The sequence below is a fragment of the Salmo salar genome, chromosome ssa03 (assembly GCF_905237065.1).
Source record: "Salmo salar chromosome ssa03, Ssal_v3.1, whole genome shotgun sequence".
Lineage (NCBI taxonomy): Eukaryota > Metazoa > Chordata > Actinopteri > Salmoniformes > Salmonidae > Salmo > Salmo salar.
Genome location: NC_059444.1, coordinates 15,927,864 through 15,947,611, shown reverse-complemented (window position 1 = coordinate 15,947,611; position 19,748 = coordinate 15,927,864). Strand labels below are relative to the sequence as shown.

The 19,748-nt window shown below is 43.7% G+C and overlaps 1 protein-coding gene and 1 non-coding gene across 2 annotated transcripts in view; both read left to right on the top strand.

Moving 5' to 3' along the window:
- LOC106599045 (calsyntenin-2) overlaps positions 1-19,748 on the top strand; it is a 284,039-nt gene that overhangs the window by 106,550 nt on the left and 157,741 nt on the right. The window lies entirely within an intron of this gene.
- trnae-uuc (transfer RNA glutamic acid (anticodon UUC)) lies at positions 12,927-13,002 on the top strand. The gene has a single exon. It is a non-coding gene; the product is annotated as a tRNA-Glu (tRNA).

Genomic DNA, 19,748 nt, shown 5'->3' with positions numbered 1-19,748 from the left:
AAGCCACTGCTGTCCAAAAAAAACATTGCTGCACGTCTGAAGTTCGCAAAAGAGCACCTGGATGTTCAACAGCGCTACTGGCAAAATGTTCTGTGGACAGATGAAATTAAAGTTGAGTTGTTTGGAAGGAACACACAACACTATGTGTGGAGGAAAAAAGGCACAGCACACCAACATCAAAACCTCATCCCAACTGTAAAATATGGTGGAGGGAGCATCATGGTTTGGGGCTGCTTTGCTGCCTCAGGGCCTGGACAGCTTGCTATCATCGATGGAAAAACGAATTCCCATGTTTATCAATATATTTTGTAGGATAATGTAAGGCTATCTGTCCGCCAATTGAAGCTCAACAGAAGTTGGGTGATCCAACAGGACAACAACCCAAAACACAGAAGTAAATCAACAACAGAATGGCTTCAACAGAAGAAAATACGCCTTCTGGAGTGGCCCAGTCAGAGTCCTGACCTCAACCTGATTGAGATGCTGTGGCATGACCTCAAGAGAGCGGTTCACACCAGACATCCCAAGAATATTGCTGAACTGAAACAGTTTTATAAAGAGGAATGTTCCAAAATTCCTCCTGACCGTTGTGCAGGTCTGATACGCAACTACAGAAAACGTTTGGATGAGTTTATTTCTGCCAAAGGATGGTCAACCAGTTATTAAATACAAGGGTTCACATACTTTTCCCACCCTGCATTGTGAATATTTGCACGGTGTGTTCAATAAAGACATAAAAACGTATACTTGTTTGTGTGTTATTAGTTTAAGCAGACTGTGTTTGTCTATTGTTATGACCTAGATGAAGATCAGATCGAATTTTATGACCAATTTATGCAGACTTAGTACATTTAGCTATCTAGCTAACTAGCAATTAGCATTAGTGGTTAACACTATTTATTTATGCCACAACTTGCTAAGAAAAGACAAACTAGCTGTTTGCAGACAGTAAGATACACAAACAAATAGTGTAGTTATAGAACGCTTGTGGATTTATAATAAGAAGCGAAGTGGAAAGCACCATCATTGTCACCAACATCTGCAGCCAGGGCTGGCTCTAGCCTTTTGGGGGTCCTAAGCGAGATTTGGTTTGTGGGCCCCTATTGACGATGGGGCAGAGAGAAATGTAGCAATTTTATAAAAATTGTCATGCAAGTCTACTCATTTTGCAATGGGGTAGAGATTAATTTCAGCAGTTTAAAAGCTAATTTCCTGCAATTCTACACATTTTGCCATGACTTATGCCATGATATCTGAGTGAGAGTTACTAACATAATTAATGGGGGCCCCCTGGAGTTCAGGGCCCTTGGGCACGTGCCCTGCATGCCTGGTCGGTATTTGGCCATGATTACTACAAGTTTAGATACCCGGCTAGACTAACTTACCAATCTAAAAATTGTTAGCTGCTTGGCTAATTGAGTGACTGACAAAACAAAATAAAAACTGCTGATGCACATCCACATTTTGAACTTGCACCCTTGTGTATTCTACTATTCTTTTTTCTCCCCAATTTCGTGATATCCAATTGGTATTTACAGTCTTGTGAAAAGTTTGGTCATACGCACATCATTAAAAACATAGGTGCTATGCTAATAAAGAATACTAGTATAGAACAAGAAGGCCCACACAGTGTTAAAGCTCTCAATTCACCGATTTGTTGACAACTTTTCGATCTGAAACAGATCATCGTCAGGTCAAACAAACTGAGTGCTCACATCCCAAAATATAATCACATGACCATTGCAGACATGACGCATGGTGGGTGAAAAAACTATTTGTGTATCTCTAATAATTCAATAACAATGAGATGGGTACATGTAGTAGTTCCAGAAAATAATATATATTTACGAAATGAATAAGTGGGTAACCTGGAAGGCAAGACAAATCAAAGTGACATATTCATGTAAGCAATTGTCTGATATCAAACTCTTGGTTCAGACGCCTAGGAGACAATACATAAACAGTGAATCCAATCCAATTCTCTTCTCAATAACAAATTATCAATATTCCCCCCCCTCCTAGGAGTCTTAACATGTTCGATACCAATGTATCTCAAAGAGCTAACGTTGTGACGAGCCTCCATGAAATGCGCAGCCACAGGGTTTCTCTGGTCAAGTGTCCTGATATTACTCCTGTGTTCTGCTATCGTTGCTTTCAGAGCACATTTTGTTTTTCCTACATAGCATAGACCACAAATACTCTTGATCAGGTATATCACATTTTTAGTGGAACATGTGGATGCCCTTAATCTTAATGGTCTTGCCCGTAATAGGGTCTTCTTGTTCTATACTGGTTACAGTCTTGCCTCTTCGCTGCAACTTCCCTAAGGACTCAGAGAGGCGAAGGTCAAGCCGCACTGCTTCTTGACACGTTGCTCACTTAACCCGGAAGCCAGCCGCACCAATATGATGGAGGAAACACGGTCCAACTGGCGACCGAAGTCAGCTTGCAGGCGCCCAGCCCACCACAAGAAGTTGTTAGAGCGCGATGGGAGAAGGAAATCCCAGCCGGCCAAACCCTCCCCTAACCCGGACAACACTGGGCCAATTGTGCACCACATCATGGATCTCCCGGTCAAGGCCGGCTGAAACACAGCCTGGGATTGAACCCAGGTCTGTAGTAATGTATCAAGCACTGCGATGCAGTGCCTTAGACTGCTGCGCCACTCATGAGGCCCAGTATTCTACCATTCTAACTCTCAACAGTAAGTTGAGACCCCGACTGCATTGCATCTGCAGCATTGACCATGCAGACTGTCACTGCTGCGAGTGGTTGTTGTGACTCGTGGTAGCTCAAGAACTGCTCTCCTTGAGTGACAGGGGGCGGAGCTTGGTGTGTGGAGGGAGAGAGGGAGAGAGACGACTCAAGCAGCAAACGGAGTAAACTATAAAAACTGACATTATAGTTACAAGAGGCATAACACATTTAACAAGCCAAACATTGAAATACCGTTATACAAGGTAAAGTAAAAACCCAAACCGGTCCGTGCATCAATACCGGTATATAGTAAAATACGGTATACCGCTCAGCCTTAGTAGGGGAAAGGTTTAGAGTTAGGGATAGGGATAGGGTTAGGATTAGAGTTAGAGTTAGGGTTAGGGTCAGGGAGGCCAGATGCTGTACTCTGTCAAAGAGAAGCACTGGGATTGAGACCCAATCTAGAATGGTCAAGGTGGTTGGTGTACAGGGATGGGATGGTAAAAGCAGGGCTTGTATTGAATACAAGCAGTCTGATGGTTTCAGAAATGATATGATCTGATGATTACTGTCTGTTTCATCCATCCAAAGATGGAGAGGGTAACTCGGAGGGGAATAGGGTGAAGAAGGGTGGACTTTCACCATCTTTTCCACTCTTGCTCTGGTCGACTAGAGGAGGATAGAGGGATGGAGGAGGGAGGGAAAGAGAAATGGAAGGAGAGAGGAATGGATGTCAATATACTCCTGGGTTTCCTTATTGGTTTTATGTTCGCGTGATGGGCCTCTGAATAAGTGAAGGGGTGTGTGTTAGGGCACTGATCACCGACATATGCAGGAGCTGCTGAAAAGCTGTGTTTAAGTGCTCTCTTTATGACTCAGAACGCCTAAGTGACAGAGGAAATGGTTCTCACTACTGTGATTTATGGAGCTCCCTGCTCGGAAAGGGAATTATCCTACTTTCAGTTTTAAAGTGAAATGTAACCCTATGTTGGACACATGCACGCAGGCTTCTTGGCACTCGCACACATACACCCTGTCTGCAAGCACATGCACCTTTGCCCTTCCAGTCTCCAAAGTGGTGATATAATCCCACCCCCCCACAATTATATATTTTTGAAATAAGTGTTATTTCATTGTTGTTCGGAACCCCCTGTGCGCAAGTTGTCTTCAAGTTCGACACCGCCCACCCGTGCTTTTTTCCAGTCTACCCTGTACTGAGATTGCGCGCATCCGGTATCCAAACATGCCTGGCTTGAGAAACCCGGTCACAGGTTGAGTGTGTGTAGCTCACAGGAGGTTGGTGGCACCTTAATTGGGGAGGACGGGCTTGTGGTAATGGCTGGAGTGGAATCAGGGGAATGCTATCAAATACATGGAAGACATGTGTTTGATGCCATTCCATTTACTCCATTTCAGTCATTATTATGAGCCGTCCTCCCGTCCACCGGTGTAGCTAGCTACCTAGTTAAAATATCAACAGCCCTGCCACAGTATAACATTTGTTTAAAACATCATCATCATCAATATTGGTTTTGGTTGACTGATACACCCAGCCGAGAGAGGCAGAAAACATGGAGAGGTAAATCACAATTAGTAAAAGAAATCCAGCTAGCTAACTAGCAGATTTATATCAGCTTTACACGTATGATTAGCTGATAGCCCACCCTTTTTTTCCCGATAACAATCATCCCAATGTCAATCATGTCTTTAGGAGGCACTGTGACTAGAATGTCTTTATGAGGCTCTGTGACTAGAATGTCTTTATGAGGCACTGTGACTAGCTAGTCTTTAGGAGGCACTGTGACTAGCTAGTCTTTAGGAGGCACTGTGACTAGCTAGTCTTTAGGAGGCACTGTGACTAGAATGTCTTTATGAGGCACTGTGACTAGCTTGTCTTTATGAGGCACTGTGACTAGCTTGTCTTTAGGAGGCACTGTGACTAGCTTGTCTTTAGGAGGCACTGTGACTAGAATGTCTTTATGAGGCACTGTGACTAGCTTGTCTTTATGAGGCACTGTGACTAGAATGTCTTTATGAGGCACTGTGACTAGCTAGTCTTTAGGAGGCACTGTGACTAGATTGTCTTTAGGAGGCACTGTGACTAGAATGTCTTTATGAGGCACTGTGACTAGAATGTCTTTATGAGGCACTGTGACTAGACTGTCTTTATGAGGCACTGTGACTAGCTAGTCTTTAGGAGGCACTGTGACTAGCTAGTCTTTAGGAGGCACTGTGACTAGAATGTCTTTATGAGGCACTGTGACTAGAATGTCTTTATGAGGCACTGTGACTAGCTTGTCTTTAGGAGGCACTGGGACTAGCTTGTCTTTAGGAGGCACTGTGACTAGAATGTCTTTATGAGGCACTGTGACTAGAATGTCTTTATGAGGCACTGTGACTAGAATGTCTTTAGGAGGCACTGTGACTAGAATGTCTTTATGAGGCACTGTGACTAGAATGTCTTTAGGAGGCACTGTGACTAGCTTGTCTTTAGGAGGCACTGTGACTAGAATGTCTTTAGGAGGCACTGTGACTAGAATGTCTTTAGGAGGCACTGTACTGTAACTATCATGTCCTTAGGAGGCACTGTGACTAGCTAGTCTTTAGGAGGCACTGTGACTAGAATGTCTTTAGGAGGCACTGTGACTAGAATGTCTTTAGGAGGCACTGTGACTAGAATGTCTTTATGAGGCACTGTGACTCGCTTGTCTTTAGGAGGCACTGTGACTTGGATGTCTTTAGGAGGCACTGTGACTAGAATGTCTTTAGGAGGCACTGTGACTAGAATGTCTTTATGAGGCACTGTGACTAGCTAGTCTTTAGGAGGGACTGTGACTAGAATGTCTTTAGGTGGCACTGTAACTAGAATGTCTTTAGGAGGCACTGTACTGTAACTAGCATGTCCTTAGGAGGCACTGTGACTAGCTAGTCCTTAGGAGGCACTGTGACTAGCTAGTCTTTAGGAGGCACTGTGACTAGAATGTCTTTAGGAGGCACTGTGACTAGAATGTCTTTAGGGGGCACTGTGACTAGAATGTCTTTAGGAGGCACTGTGACTAGAATGTCTTTATGAGGCACTGTGACTAGCTTGTCTTTAGGTGGCACTGTGACTAGAATGTCTTTAGGAGGCACTGTGACTAGAATGTCTTTAGGAGGCACTGTGACTAGAATGTCTTTAGGAGGCACTGTGACTAGCTTGTCTTTAGGTGGCACTGTGACTAGAATGTCTTTAGGAGGCACTGTGACTAGAATGTCTTTAGGAGGCACTGTGACTAGAATGTCTTTAGGAGGCACTGTGACTAGAATGTCTTTATGAGGCACTGTGACTAGCTTGTCTTTAGGAGGCACTGTGACTAGCTTGTCTTTAGGAGGCACTGTGACTAGAATGTCTTTAGGAGGCACTGTGACTAGAATGTCTTTAGGAGGCACTGTGACTAGAATGTCTTTATGAGGCACTGTGACTAGAATGTCTTTATGAGGCACTGTGACTAGAATGTCTTTATGAGGCACTGTGACTAGAATGTCTTTAGGAGGCACTGTGACTAGAATGTCTTTATGAGGCACTGTGACTAGCTAGTCTTTAGGAGGCACTGTGACTAGCTAGTCTTTAGGAGGCACTGTACTGTAACTAGCATGTCCTTAGGAGGCACTGTGACTAGCTAGTCTTTAGGAGGCACTGTGACTAGAATGTTTTTAGGAGGCACTGTGACTAGAATGTCTTTATGACGCACTGTGACTAGAATGTCTTTATGAGGCACTGTGACTAGAATGTCTTTATGAGGCACTGTGACTAGCTAGTCTTTAGGAGGCACTGTGACTAGCTAGTCTTTAGGAGGCACTGTGACTAGCTAGTCTTTAGGAGGCACTGTGACTAGAATGTCTTTATGAGGCACTGTGACTAGAATGTCTTTAGGAGGCACTGTGACTAGAATGTCTTTATGAGGCACTGTGACTAGAATGTCTTTAGGAGGCACTGTGACTAGCTAGTCTTTAGGAGGCACTGTGACTAGAATGTCTTTAGGAGGCACTGTGACTAGAATGTCTTTAGGAGGCACTGTGACTAGAATGTCTTTAGGAGGCACTGTGACTAGAATGTCTTTATGAGGCACTGTGACTAGAATGTCTTTATGAGGCACTGTGACCAGCTAGTCTTTATGAGACACTGTGACTAGCTAGTCTTTAGGAGGCACTGTGACTAGCTAGTCTTTAGGAGGCACTGTGACTAGCTAGTCTTTAGGAGGCACTGTGACTAGAATGTCTTTAGGAGGCACTGTGACTAGAATGTCTTTAGGAGGCACTGTGACTAGAATGTCTTTAGGAGGCACTGTGACTATAATGTCTTTAGGAGGCACTGTGACTAGAATGTATTTAGGAGGCACTGTGACTAGAATGTCTTTAGGAGGCACTGTGACTAGAATGTCTTTAGGAGGCACTGTGACTAGAATGTCTTTAGGAGGCACTGTGACTAGAATGTCTTTAGGAGGCACTGTGACTAGAATGTCTTTATGAGGCACTGTGACTAGAATGTCTTTATGAGGCACTGTGACTAGCTAGTCTTTAGGAGGCACTGTGACTAGCTAGTCTTTATGAGGCACTGTGACTAGATTGTCTTTAGGAGGCACTGTGACTAGAATGTCTTTAGGAGGCACTGTGACTTGAATGTCTTTAGGAGGCACTGTGACTAGAATGTCTTTATGAGGCACTGTGACAAGCTAGTCTTTAGGAGGCACTGTGACTAGCTAGTCTTTATGAGGCACTGTGACTAGATTGTCTTTAGGAGGCACTGTGACTAGATTGTATTTAGGAGGCACTGTGACTAGCTTGTCTTTAGGAGGCACTGTGACTAGATTGTCTTTAGGAGGCACTGTGACTAGATTGTCTTTATGAGGCACTGTGACTAGATTGTCTTTAGGAGGCACTGTGACAAGCTTGTCTTTATGAGGCACTGTGACTAGAATGTCTTTATGAGGCACTGTGACTAGAATGTCTTTATGAGGCACTGTGACTTGAATGTCTTTAGGAGGCACTGTGACTAGAATGTCTTTATGAGGCACTGTGACTAGCTAGTCTTTAGGAGGCACTGTGACTAGCTAGTCTTTATGAGGCACTGTGACTAGCTTGTCTTTAGGAGGCACTGTGACTAGATGTCTTTAGGAGGCACTGTGACTAGAATGTCTTTAGGAGGCACTGTGACTTGAATGTCTTTAGGACGCACTGTGACTAGAATGTCTTTATGAGGCACTGTGACTAGCTAATGTCTTTATGAGGCACTGTGACTAGCTAGTCTTTAGGAGGCACTGTGACTAGCTAGTCTTTATGAGGCACTGTGACTAGCATGTCTTTAGGAGGCACTGTGACTAGAATGTCTTTATGAGGCACTGTGACTAGAATGTCTTTAGGAGGCACTGTGACTAGCTAGTCTTTAGGAGGCACTTACTAGAATGTCTTTAGGAGGCACTGTGACTAGAATGTCTTTAGGAGGCACTGTGACTAGAATGTCTTTAGGAGGCACTGTGACTAGAATGTCTTTATGAGGCACTGTGACTAGAATGTCTTTATGAGGCACTGTGACCAGCTAGTCTTTATGAGACACTGTGACTAGCTAGTCTTTAGGAGGCACTGTGACTAGCTAGTCTTTAGGAGGCACTGTGACTAGCTAGTCTTTAGGAGGCACTGTGACTAGAATGTCTTTAGGAGGCACTGTGACTAGAATGTCTTTAGGAGGCACTGTGACTAGAATGTCTTTAGGAGGCACTGTGACTAGAATGTCTTTAGGAGGCACTGTGACTAGAATGTATTTAGGAGGCACTGTGACTAGAATGTCTTTATGAGGCACTGTGACTAGAATGTCTTTAGGAGGCACTGTGACTAGAATGTCTTTAGGAGGCACTGTGACTAGAATGTCTTTAGGAGGCACTGTGACTTGAATGTCTTTAGGAGGCACTGTGACTAGAATGTCTTTATGAGGCACTGTGACTAGCTAGTCTTTAGGAGGCACTGTGACTAGCTAGTCTTTATGAGGCACTGTGACTAGATTGTCTTTAGGAGGCACTGTGACTAGAATGTCTTTAGGAGGCACTGTGACTTGAATGTCTTTAGGAGGCACTGTGACTAGAATGTCTTTATGAGGCACTGTGACAAGCTAGTCTTTAGGAGGCACTGTGACTAGCTAGTCTTTATGAGGCACTGTGACTAGATTGTCTTTATGAGGCACTGTGACTAGATTGTCTTTAGGAGACACTGTGACTAGCTTGTCTTTAGGAGGCACTGTGACTAGAATGTCTTTAGGAGGCACTGTGACTAGATTGTCTTTATGAGGCACTGTGACTAGATTGTCTTTAGGAGACACTGTGACAAGCTTGTCTTTAGGAGGCACTGTGACTAGAATGTCTTTAGGAGGCACTGTGACTAGAATGTCTTTAGGAGGCACTGTGACTTGAATGTCTTTAGGAGGCACTGTGATTAGAATGTCTTTATGAGGCACTGTGACTAGCTAGTCTTTAGGAGGCACTGTGACTAGCTAGTCTTTATGAGGCACTGTGACTAGATTGTCTTTAGGAGGCACTGTGACTAGAATGTCTTTAGGAGGCACTGTGACTAGAATGTCTTCAGGAGGCACTGTGACTTGAATGTCTTTAGGAGGCACTGTGACTAGAATGTCTTTATGAGGCACTGTGACTAGCTAGTCTTTAGGAGGCACTGTGACTAGCTAGTCTTTATGAGGCACTGTGACTAGATTGTCTTTATGAGGCACTGTGACTAGATTGTCTTTAGGAGACACTGTGACTAGCTTGTCTTTAGGAGGCACTGTGACTAGAATGTCTTTAGGAGGCACTGTGACAAGCTAGTCTTTAGGAGACACTGTGACAAGCTAGTCTTTAGGAGGCACTGTGACTAGCTAGTCTTTATGAGACACTGTGACTAGATTGTCTTTAGGAGGCACTGTGACTAGAATGTCTTTAGGAGGCACTGTGACTTGAATGTCTTTAGGAGGCACTTTGACTAGAATGTCTTTATGAGGCACTGTGACAAGCTAGTCTTTAGGAGGCACTGTGACTAGCTAGTCTTTATGAGGCACTGTGACTAGATTGTCTTTATGAGGCACTGTGACTAGATTGTCTTTAGGAGACACTGTGACTAGCTTGTCTTTAGGAGGCACTGTGACTAGAATGTCTTTAGGAGGCACTGTGACTAGATTGTCTTTATGAGGCACTGTGACTAGATTGTCTTTAGGAGACACTGTGACAAGCTTGTCTTTAGGAGGCACTGTGACTAGAATGTTTTTAGGAGGCACTGTGACTAGAATGTCTTTAGGAGGCACTGTGACTTGAATGTCTTTAGGAGGCACTGTGATTAGAATGTCTTTATGAGGCACTGTGACTAGCTAGTCTTTAGGAGGCACTGTGACTAGCTAGTCTTTATGAGGCACTGTGACTAGATTGTCTTTAGGAGGCACTGTGACTAGAATGTCTTTAGGAGGCACTGTGACTTGAATGTCTTTAGGAGGCACTGTGACTAGAATGTCTTTATGAGGCACTGTGACTAGCTAGTCTTTAGGAGGCACTGTGACTAGCTAGTCTTTATGAGGCACTGTGACTAGATTGTCTTTATGAGGCACTGTGACTAGATTGTCTTTAGGAGACACTGTGACTAGCTTGTCTTTAGGAGGCACTGTGACTAGAATGTCTTTAGGAGGCACTGTGACAAGCTAGTCTTTAGGAGGCACTGTGACAAGCTAGTCTTTAGGAGGCACTGTGACTAGATTGTCTTTAGGAGGCACTGTGACTAGATTGTCTTTAGGAGGCACTGTGACAAGCTAGTCTTTAGGAGGCACTGTGACTAGATTGTCTTTAGGAGACACTGTGACAAGCTAGTCTTTAGGAGACACTGTGACAAGCTAGTCTTTAGGAGGCACTGTGACTAGCTTGCTGACAATTCGTGATGAGTGAGTGTGTTGTTGCAGAAATAAATAGGTCTATACTCATGGGTGGGGGTGGGAGGGGCTTTTTTCATTTTGAGCTCTTGCCCCCTGAAAGGGCTGTGCACAGCCCTGTCTGTCTGCGTCCCTGGTTTGATCAAATTCATCACTTGCCGTGTGTGTGTGCTCTTGTGTGTGCTCCTGTGTGTGCGTGTGTGTCTGGTGTGAGGATCCCCATGCCTCAGTACACTTTCATGGGCTGACATGGGAGTGAGAGAGAGAGAGAGAGAGAGAGAGAGAGAGAGAGAGAGAGAGAGAGAGAGAGAGAGAGAGAGAGAGAGAGAGAGAGAGAGAGAGAGAGAGAGAGAGAGAGAGAGAGCTGTGCAAGAGTCAATATACAGACACACAGCATTCAGCTGGGAATAGTATAACCCAGGACTGCTGTTTGGGAGATTAAAACAGGCTCTGGACTGACACTGATCTGCTACATATCTCCCAGCGTTAACGTCAGCTCTGACGTCTAAAGGCGCAAGTGTGTGTGTGTAAAGCAGTAATGTCACAAGTGATCTAGCCAGTAAAAAGGATCACCTTGGGCAGGACCCTCTAGTTACTTTCACACTTGTCCTGGGGCTTTTGGACTCTTTAACCATGACCAAGGTTACCTCTCGAAAATGCCTCCGCTCGCAAGTTAAACTCCTGAGGGGTAATCTCTAAATTCTTCCCCTATCTCTCTATTACATACAGTATTGGTATGTCGCTAAGGAGCTAGCTCATATTTTGGCTGTACCTACTGGGAAAGATGGGTTTTTTAACAGTTCAAATAAGGGCAGGGTTTGTGGGTTTTCAGCTGTTTCGTAAAATGAGATGGAACACCCACAAACTGTGTTCAGGTGGGCCTTCATGGTTCCCACTAGATATGTGCAAACTAAGCCCCCTTCCACAGACCCCACTTCCCCTGAGCCCTAAGACAGACAGACAGACAGACTCAGATCTGAAGTGTGAATGATGAGACAGAAGGGGGGCTAAACCCCTGACTGCAGGCATTGTGTGGCACTGGAAAGCCAGTGTTTCATTGAGTGTGAAAGCTGATTGTCAAATCATCAGCTACCTAGAGCATCGACCTGGACCCCTTTGATTTGTAAGCAGTTTGGACAAAAGGAACCAGAGATGTCAGATCACAAACGCGTAAACCTGTTATTTTTTCAGTTTCATCTCATCTTAGCGATTGAGTGGATGGCGAGGTGGCCTCTGGTGTTCACACTCCCTGGCTGAGGGCTTTAAAAGCCTCGCTGTATCTGAACCTTTTACAAGGTGAATTCATTGATTATTGGATAAATCGAGCCCCTTTCAAGGCGGATAGGGTTTGACCTCAATAGCCGTTAAAAACGACTACTGAAAGGTGACAGCCATGGTCAGTCAAAGGTAGTGGATACTGTAGCTCATTCCCTGAACTGGGAAAGGAAAAGGAGTTGAAACACAGTAAAATGGTGGCTGCTCCATTGGCTGCTCAGCATCTTGCCTTTATGAACAACAGTCAGGAGATGGTCATATGTACTGTTAACAAATGGGCTCCCCCTTTATTGAGTCTTTTCTTTCCACTTGCCACTTTCTCCGAAGCTTGCCCATTGGTTGGTTTCGACCCAGGTTGCCTTTGTGACAAATGCATTTGTAAAAAGTGCTGCGCAAATAGAAAGTGATTGGTTGATTAATTGAAAACAGTTGGACTTGTCTGCACGGACACTGTCAAGTCACTCTCAGTATGTGTTGACATCTCATGGCTGGAGACATTGCTTTCCCCTCTATCTAGATTGGTTGGAGGAGTGGATAATGGATTGAGACAGACTATTGGAAAGGGACATTACGGTCTTCACTACTAAGGGAGAATGGGAGGAGGACCAAGTCCCAGCAGTAATTTTAAAATGAAGCTTTTCAAATGTCCAGAGACCCTGTGAATTAGCAAACAAGCCCAGTGTCTCACAGATACTGAAGCCAGAGGATTCTCTGTGGCGAAACACATTTTTATTCAATTCAACAGGCGACAGACACACTGCTGTTCCTCGCTGACACTTGCCTCACCGCCCTTCCCCTGCTATTGTCAATAGAGATATCACTTTCTCCTTCTTCTCCTCCACGTTCCACCTTGTTGCTCTCTATCCAATTTCACTCTACTCCCTTCAAATCTTTCCATTCTCCCACTTCAGTCGCCAGTCAGTGTGACTAAACAACAAAAAACAAAGTCGTCATTCAAGCTTGACGTCGACTCCTTTCGGTTGGCACTTAATTACAGTCATTGTGCGTTCCAGGACTTTGTGGTCCCGTGTGGCTCAGTTGGTAGAGCATGGTGTTTTCAATGCCAGGGTTGTGGGTTCGATTCCCACAGGGGACCAGTACGGAGAAAAAGTTTATGAATTGCACGCATTCACTACTGTAAGTCACTCTGGATAAGAGTGTCTGGTAAATGACTAAAATGTAATTATGAATGAAACCATGCTACATATTGGAACCCAGAAGAATGGGCTTATTATTGAACTCAATTATGCAACACAGAGAGACAAGTTTTTTGGGGATTCAATATCTCTCTCGTTCTACTGGATTTTGCCAACCTTTCTGATGGCAGACAATTGACATTTCAAAGCCCTCTTGGGTTTCCGTGCTGACACCAGTTAAATGCCGAAGTTGAGCAAATACTCTATTAATAGAAAATATGCAGTTGAATGTTTGTTTCAAAGTAATTAATCTTCTAGAAGCTGATTGGACTGGGCTGCCAATAGGGCACAACAGAAAGAACTTTGGGAGATATATTACCTCTTTCTATAATGTTTTTCTCCAAAGAGACACCATCATTCATCTATATTCTATAATATGCATTTTGTGAACATTCGACATACATAACTTAGAAACCTGTTACAGTGCTCATTCATACATTCATCATGTTAAAGGTATAAGTCCAATAAGTATGTGTGGTCATATGAGTTATATGATGATCTAGCGCTGTCCAACTAACAGTTCACCTTTGACAACTTTATAGAGGGGAATATTACAGAGACAACACACTGGGCAAAAACTGGTTGAATCAACGTTGTTTCCACATCATCTCAATGACCAAAAAAATCTACGGGATGATGTTGAATCAACGTGGAAAACTGGTTGGATTTGCAAAAAGTCATCAACGTAAGGGAATTTCGTCTTTTTTACATACAACTTTTATCCTAAATCCAATGACATGGTGAAATGTTTTGTTGATTTCACATTGAATTCACCTTAATTGACAACTCAACCAAATGTAAATAAATACTATACATTGTGCCCAGTGTGAACTGACCAGCTGTCTGTTCAATAGGAGGGTTCCTAACATGGATGCCTTACTTTCAAATATTCCAGGAAATGCATCCTCTGTTGGGGACACTTTTGCCACCAACAATATCCCAAACTGTTGACACATCCTAGCTCAAACAATCCTCCTGACTCACCAAACATGGTGTGGTATTTTCTTTAGTCTCAACATGGAGCTCAGCTAGCAGTTACTGCCCAGGTCTTGGTGCACTCTCTCTCTGGTGGTTAGAGTGGAGCCGTGGCCATTCACACCAACAGATAGGAGGTAAATCAGTATGAGTCTTGTGCCGTCACTCTCCTCCTCCACCCTCCCCAGGGGGTTGTATTGGAGGCAGGGACTGTTAAAGTCCAGCCTGGCCCTCATGCTATATTCCAGACACACGGTCCCTGTATACCACAGTTTCCTTGTATACCACAGTGTCCTTGTATACCACAGTGTCCTGAAATACCAGTGTCCTCATCTATTCAAATCAAATGTTATTTGTCAGATGCTTCGTAAACAACAGGTGTAGACTAAAAGTGAAATACTTACTTACAAGTCCTTTTCCAACAATGAGTTGAAGATAGAGAGTTAAAGATAAAGATATAAAATGGAAATAGTGACACAAGGAATAAATACACTGTGAATAACTAATAACAATAAGGAGTAAAAGTTACATGGCTCTATATACAGGGAGTATCAGTACCGAGTCGATGTGCAGGGGTACAAGGTAATTGAGGTAGCTATGTACATATAGGTAAGAGTTAAGTGACTGGGCGTATGTGGTGAGTGTGACTGTGCGTGTGAGTGTGTGTGGTGTGTGTGTGACGTCAGTATGCATGTGTGCGCGTGCAATGTGTGTGTCGGCGTATGTAGTGTGTGTGTGTGTGTTAGCGTGTCAGTGTTAGTATATGTGAGTTTCTGGGTAGAATCCAGTGTGTGTGCAGAGAGTCAGTGCAAGAGAGATAGTAAAAGAAAATTTTGCCATTTGATTAGCTATTCAGCAGTCTTGTTTATCAGTCTTATGGCTTGGGGGTAGAAGCTGTTCAGGGTCCTGTTGGTTTCAGACTTGGTGAACTGGTACTGCTTGCTGTGCGGTAGCAAAGAAAACAGTCTTTGACAATTTTTTGTGCCTTCCTCTAACACTGCCTGGTATAGAGGTCCTGAATGGCAGGCAGCTCGGCCCCAGTGATGTACTGGGCCATACGCACTACCCTCTGTAGCGCTTTGCAGTCGGGTGCCTCGCATTTGCCATACCAAGCGGTGATGCAGCCAGTCAAGATGCTCTCAATGTTTTTGTGGATCTGAGGGCCCATGCCAAATCTTTTCAGCCTCTTGAGGGGGAAGAGGCGCTGACGTGCCCTCTTCACAATTGTGTGTGTGGACCATGTTCATTTCTTAGTGATGTGGACACCGAGGACCTGGAAGCTCTCGACACACTCCACTACAGCCTCATTGATGTAGATGGGGGCGTGCTCGCCCCTCTGTTTTCTGTAGTCCACGATCAGTGTTCTCATATACCAGTGTTCTCATATACCACAGTGTTCTCATATACCACAGTGTTCTCATATACCACAGTGTTCTCATATACAACACGGTAATCATATACCACAGTGTTCTCATATACCAGAGTGTTCTCATATACCAGAGTGTTCTCATATACCACAGTGTTCTCACAGGGTTCTCAGATACCACAGTGTTCTCATATATACCACAGTGTTCTCATATATACCACAGTGTTCTCACAGTGTTCTCATATAGCACATTGTTCTCATATACCACACTGTTCTCACAGGGTTCTCATCTACCACAGTGTCCTCTTAAACCACAGTGCCATCATATACCACAGTGTCCTCACAGTGTCCTCTTAAACCATATTGCCATCATGAACCAGTGTCCTCATATAGTGTCCTCATATGACACCTGCTCTAAGACAAAATGGAGACGCATTATTTGATTTAGCAGGCAGCAAAAAAACATCTTGTGTCTTTCAGTACAATATCTACATTGTAGATAGCCACCCTCACATTGTTATAACCTGATTATGGCAAGTAAATTCATTCAGTATCTCCTGTAGCTAATTGTCTTTACAGTAGGTTTGTATGACTCATCGTTGATAAAGACCAGAGTTTATGGCCTCTTTAATGAGTGTTTAGGAACAACACTGGCCAACATCGTCATGTCCCTGTAGATATGTCGAGCGCTGAACTAAAGATTGGGAAGCATCTTTATTGGGCTTAATGTATCTGAAAATGACCCCCAGGCTCCTGCCAACTCCCTCAGTTTTGCTTAATGTGCAAGTATTGGTTTCTTGAGTCAATATGCGTAATCACTCTTTTCCTATTAGTCATTTAGTAAATGTTTTGCTTGACTGTTTCTCTGTGTCGATATTCGCTGTGCTAAAGAACTGAGCAAGTGAGTCGGTCCCTAATACTCTTGTTGGAAATAGGGTTGGACGCCAGTCTGATTGGGTTAGCTTTAGCTCAATGGCAGCTAAAAGGAGGATAGTGGATTTGGTCATGGGGATTTGCTAACCCTTACGTTCTGTACTATGTGATTTACTGGTTGATCCTGCACTAGATTTGGGGGTGGTATAGTTGGGGGTGGTACTTTCCAGGGTACTTTGTCTTGTACACCAAATGCATCTGGTAAAAGTCACACTGGCCTGTACTTGGCAATGGTTCTTATGAGCATCTCTGTTTAAAAAGTGTTTCCACATTTTGTCTTATCATGTGCTTCTGCTTGAGTGACACTTTAGGACGGTTCTAGTCCTGCAGCATAACACTCAAGTATTTCTGACAGGTTCTGACTAGGGGCTTTACTGTATATGGGGGTTTTGATGCCCATTGGCGATCAGACATCAAATCCCATTTAGCTCACAACATATGCAGAAATGTGTGACGTCACTTAGCGTAGCGAGGTAGCTCATGTGTCACATCCTAATGGGGTCTGCTACTCTCTAGTCACAAATAACACCTGTTGTCCCTTAGCTCTTGACATTGTGAATGTACCCTTTAGCACCCCGAGGCGAACAGCTTAACCGACAGTACCATAATCCCTGTTCCCTTATGCATATCACTGTGCAATGTGTTGCGTTCAAGAGCACATCATTCCCAGTGGTTGAAAGTGAGATCAAGTGTGGGAGTCATTTCGCTACAGCCCAGAATGATGCATCCCAGCCGTTACACTGAAATCAGTAGCTGTGAGAGACCAACGATTTAAATGCCATTACCCATAGGCTCAGAGTTAACGTTGTCCCTTCACAGCAGACTGTGGGAAACCATTGATATCTTTGTATTAAGTCTTAATTACAGATCCAGTTTCATACCCTGGAAATTTTTGTTTTGTTGATCATCATTTTTGCACAAAGTTTAAATAGTATGCAACGGTGTGAGAAAATATAATTAAACGGTGTGAGGAAATATAATTAGACAAACCAATTATCCCAAAACAAATCCTCTCTGCTTCTGTTTGTTTCCATCTCTCTCACTACCCTTTTCTCTCTTTCTCCATCCCTCTTCTCTCTGATCTCTCTGTCTCTCTCTCTCCATCCCTTTTCCCTCTCCCTCACTCCTCCCCATCCCTCTCTCTGTCTCCCCTTCACACTGTTGCTACGTGTCCTGATTACTCCCAGGTAGCCAGGTTACGATGCCTGACGTTACAGCAGGGTGTCTTCTGGTCACAGGTTAGTGTCGGTATCATTCCGAGGGAATGCTGTAAAATGTTCCATCCATCTCGCCCATTCTGTGTTGTGGGTCTCAATGTTTAATTACCAGCCAGAATGCTGACTGGGACTTTCATTACACGAGGGCACGGTGAGGTCACGGTGCAGATGTGCACACGCTCAGGTCCCTTCCCCAATGCTCAACCAGGTTTTATTAGAAACGGTTAAAATGTGGATTTATTTATTCTGCTGGATAAATAATTTAGTCTAGAAAAACAAGATACTATTCCCAGCTGAATGCTGTGTGTCTGTATATTGACTCTTGCACAGCTTTCTCCTCTCTCTCTCTCTCTCTCTCTCTCTCTCTCTGCTCTCTCTCTCTCTCTCTCTCTCTCTGTTTCTCTCTCTCTGTGAATTGTCTTCTGAGTATTTGTGAACCCTTTCATATTCTCTTCTTCAGTTTGTATTGTTTTCCCTTTATCTTGACTTACTATCAGTGGTACTTCTAATCAGACAATGATAATTGTGGGAAAGCCAACATAAATGTTATAGATGTATGATATTGACATTCACTGTCATTTTATATTCAGCCTGTGCCAGAGATTGCATATATACGGCATGTTACACTAAGTGAATTAGCTCCCATCACAGTGCACTATAATGCAGCATTATGACCGCAGATGTCCCCATGGGTAATGGCTGAGGCATTACAGACAGAGAGAGCATATTGCACTCAGAGACACTTCTAACCTTATTAAAGCTAGGAAAACATATCTAACCCGCATAAGTGGCTGTTTATTGCATCCAGATAGGAACTAATGGAAAGCTACCAGGCCGATCCCTGCTTCAGCCTTTTTTCTGGACCAGAATGTGTCCAGTTTTATGGTTCATGATGGTGGCCATTTTGCAAATGATCTGTTTTTACTGCAGGGATGTTTACTCAGCTTATGGGGCTGCTGGAGAGTTAGCACGCTAACATCCAATATGGGAGGTGATAAACATTAGAGGTTCAGCTCCAAATTGAGCGCCCCAGTGTGCATGTACACTGTACATGACCGCCTGTGCGCTTACATGTGTGAGCGTGTTTCCCCTGTGTGTGTACATGTGTGTGTACACCCGGTGTGTGTGTGTGTCTCTGAACTGAAAAGTGAGGAAAGCTTTTAATTTACTCTGTCAGAGTAATTGTGTGGTGGGTTTCAAGGAAGTAATTAAATTGCAGTGGATGGGCAGCACTAATCTAAAAGTGATCTCCTGAACTGTTTCACCGGACGCGCTACTTTGTCTTGGACCTGCAGTTTCTCTCTCTCTCTCTCTCTCGCTCTCTCTCTCTCGCTACCACTCTCTCTCTTTCTCTCTTTGTCTCTTTCTCTCTGAACATCTGAATTCTCGGCTATGAAAAGCCAACTGACATTTACTCCTGAGGTGTTATACTGTTGCACCCTCTATAACCACCGTGGTTATTATCTGACTCTGCTGATCATCTATGAACTTTTAAACGTCTTCAAGAACAATCTGGCATAAATGGTTGACTCTTATAATCTCCACAGCCAGAAGAGGACTGGCCACCCCTCGGAGCCTGGTTCCTCTCTAGGTTTCTTCTTAAGTTCCTGTCTTTCTAGGGAGTTTTACCAAGCCACTGTATTTGTATTTATTAAGGATCCCCATTAGTTCCTGCCAAGGCAGCAGCTACTCTTCCTGGGGTTTATTATGGATCCCCATCAGTTCCTGCCAAGGCAGCAGCTACTCATCCTGGAATCCAGCCAAATTAAGGCAGTTATACAATTTTAAAACATTACAATACATTCATAACAGATTTCACAACATATATATATATATATATATATTCACCTTTATTTAAGAACTTGTTGAGAACAAGTTCTCATTTACAACTGCAACCTGGCCAAGAAAAAGCAAAGCAGTTCGACACATACAACAACACAAAGTTACACATGGAATAAACAAACATACAGTCAATAATACAGTAGAAAAGTCTATATACAGTGTGTGCCAACATACACCTTTTTCAAGTGTGTATGTTGCTTTACTCAAAGCCAGTGGCATGTCGTTAGTAAAGATTGAAAAAAGTAAGGGGCCTAGATGGCTGCCCTGGGGAATTCCTGATTTTACCTGGATTTTGTTGGAGAGGCTTCCGTTAA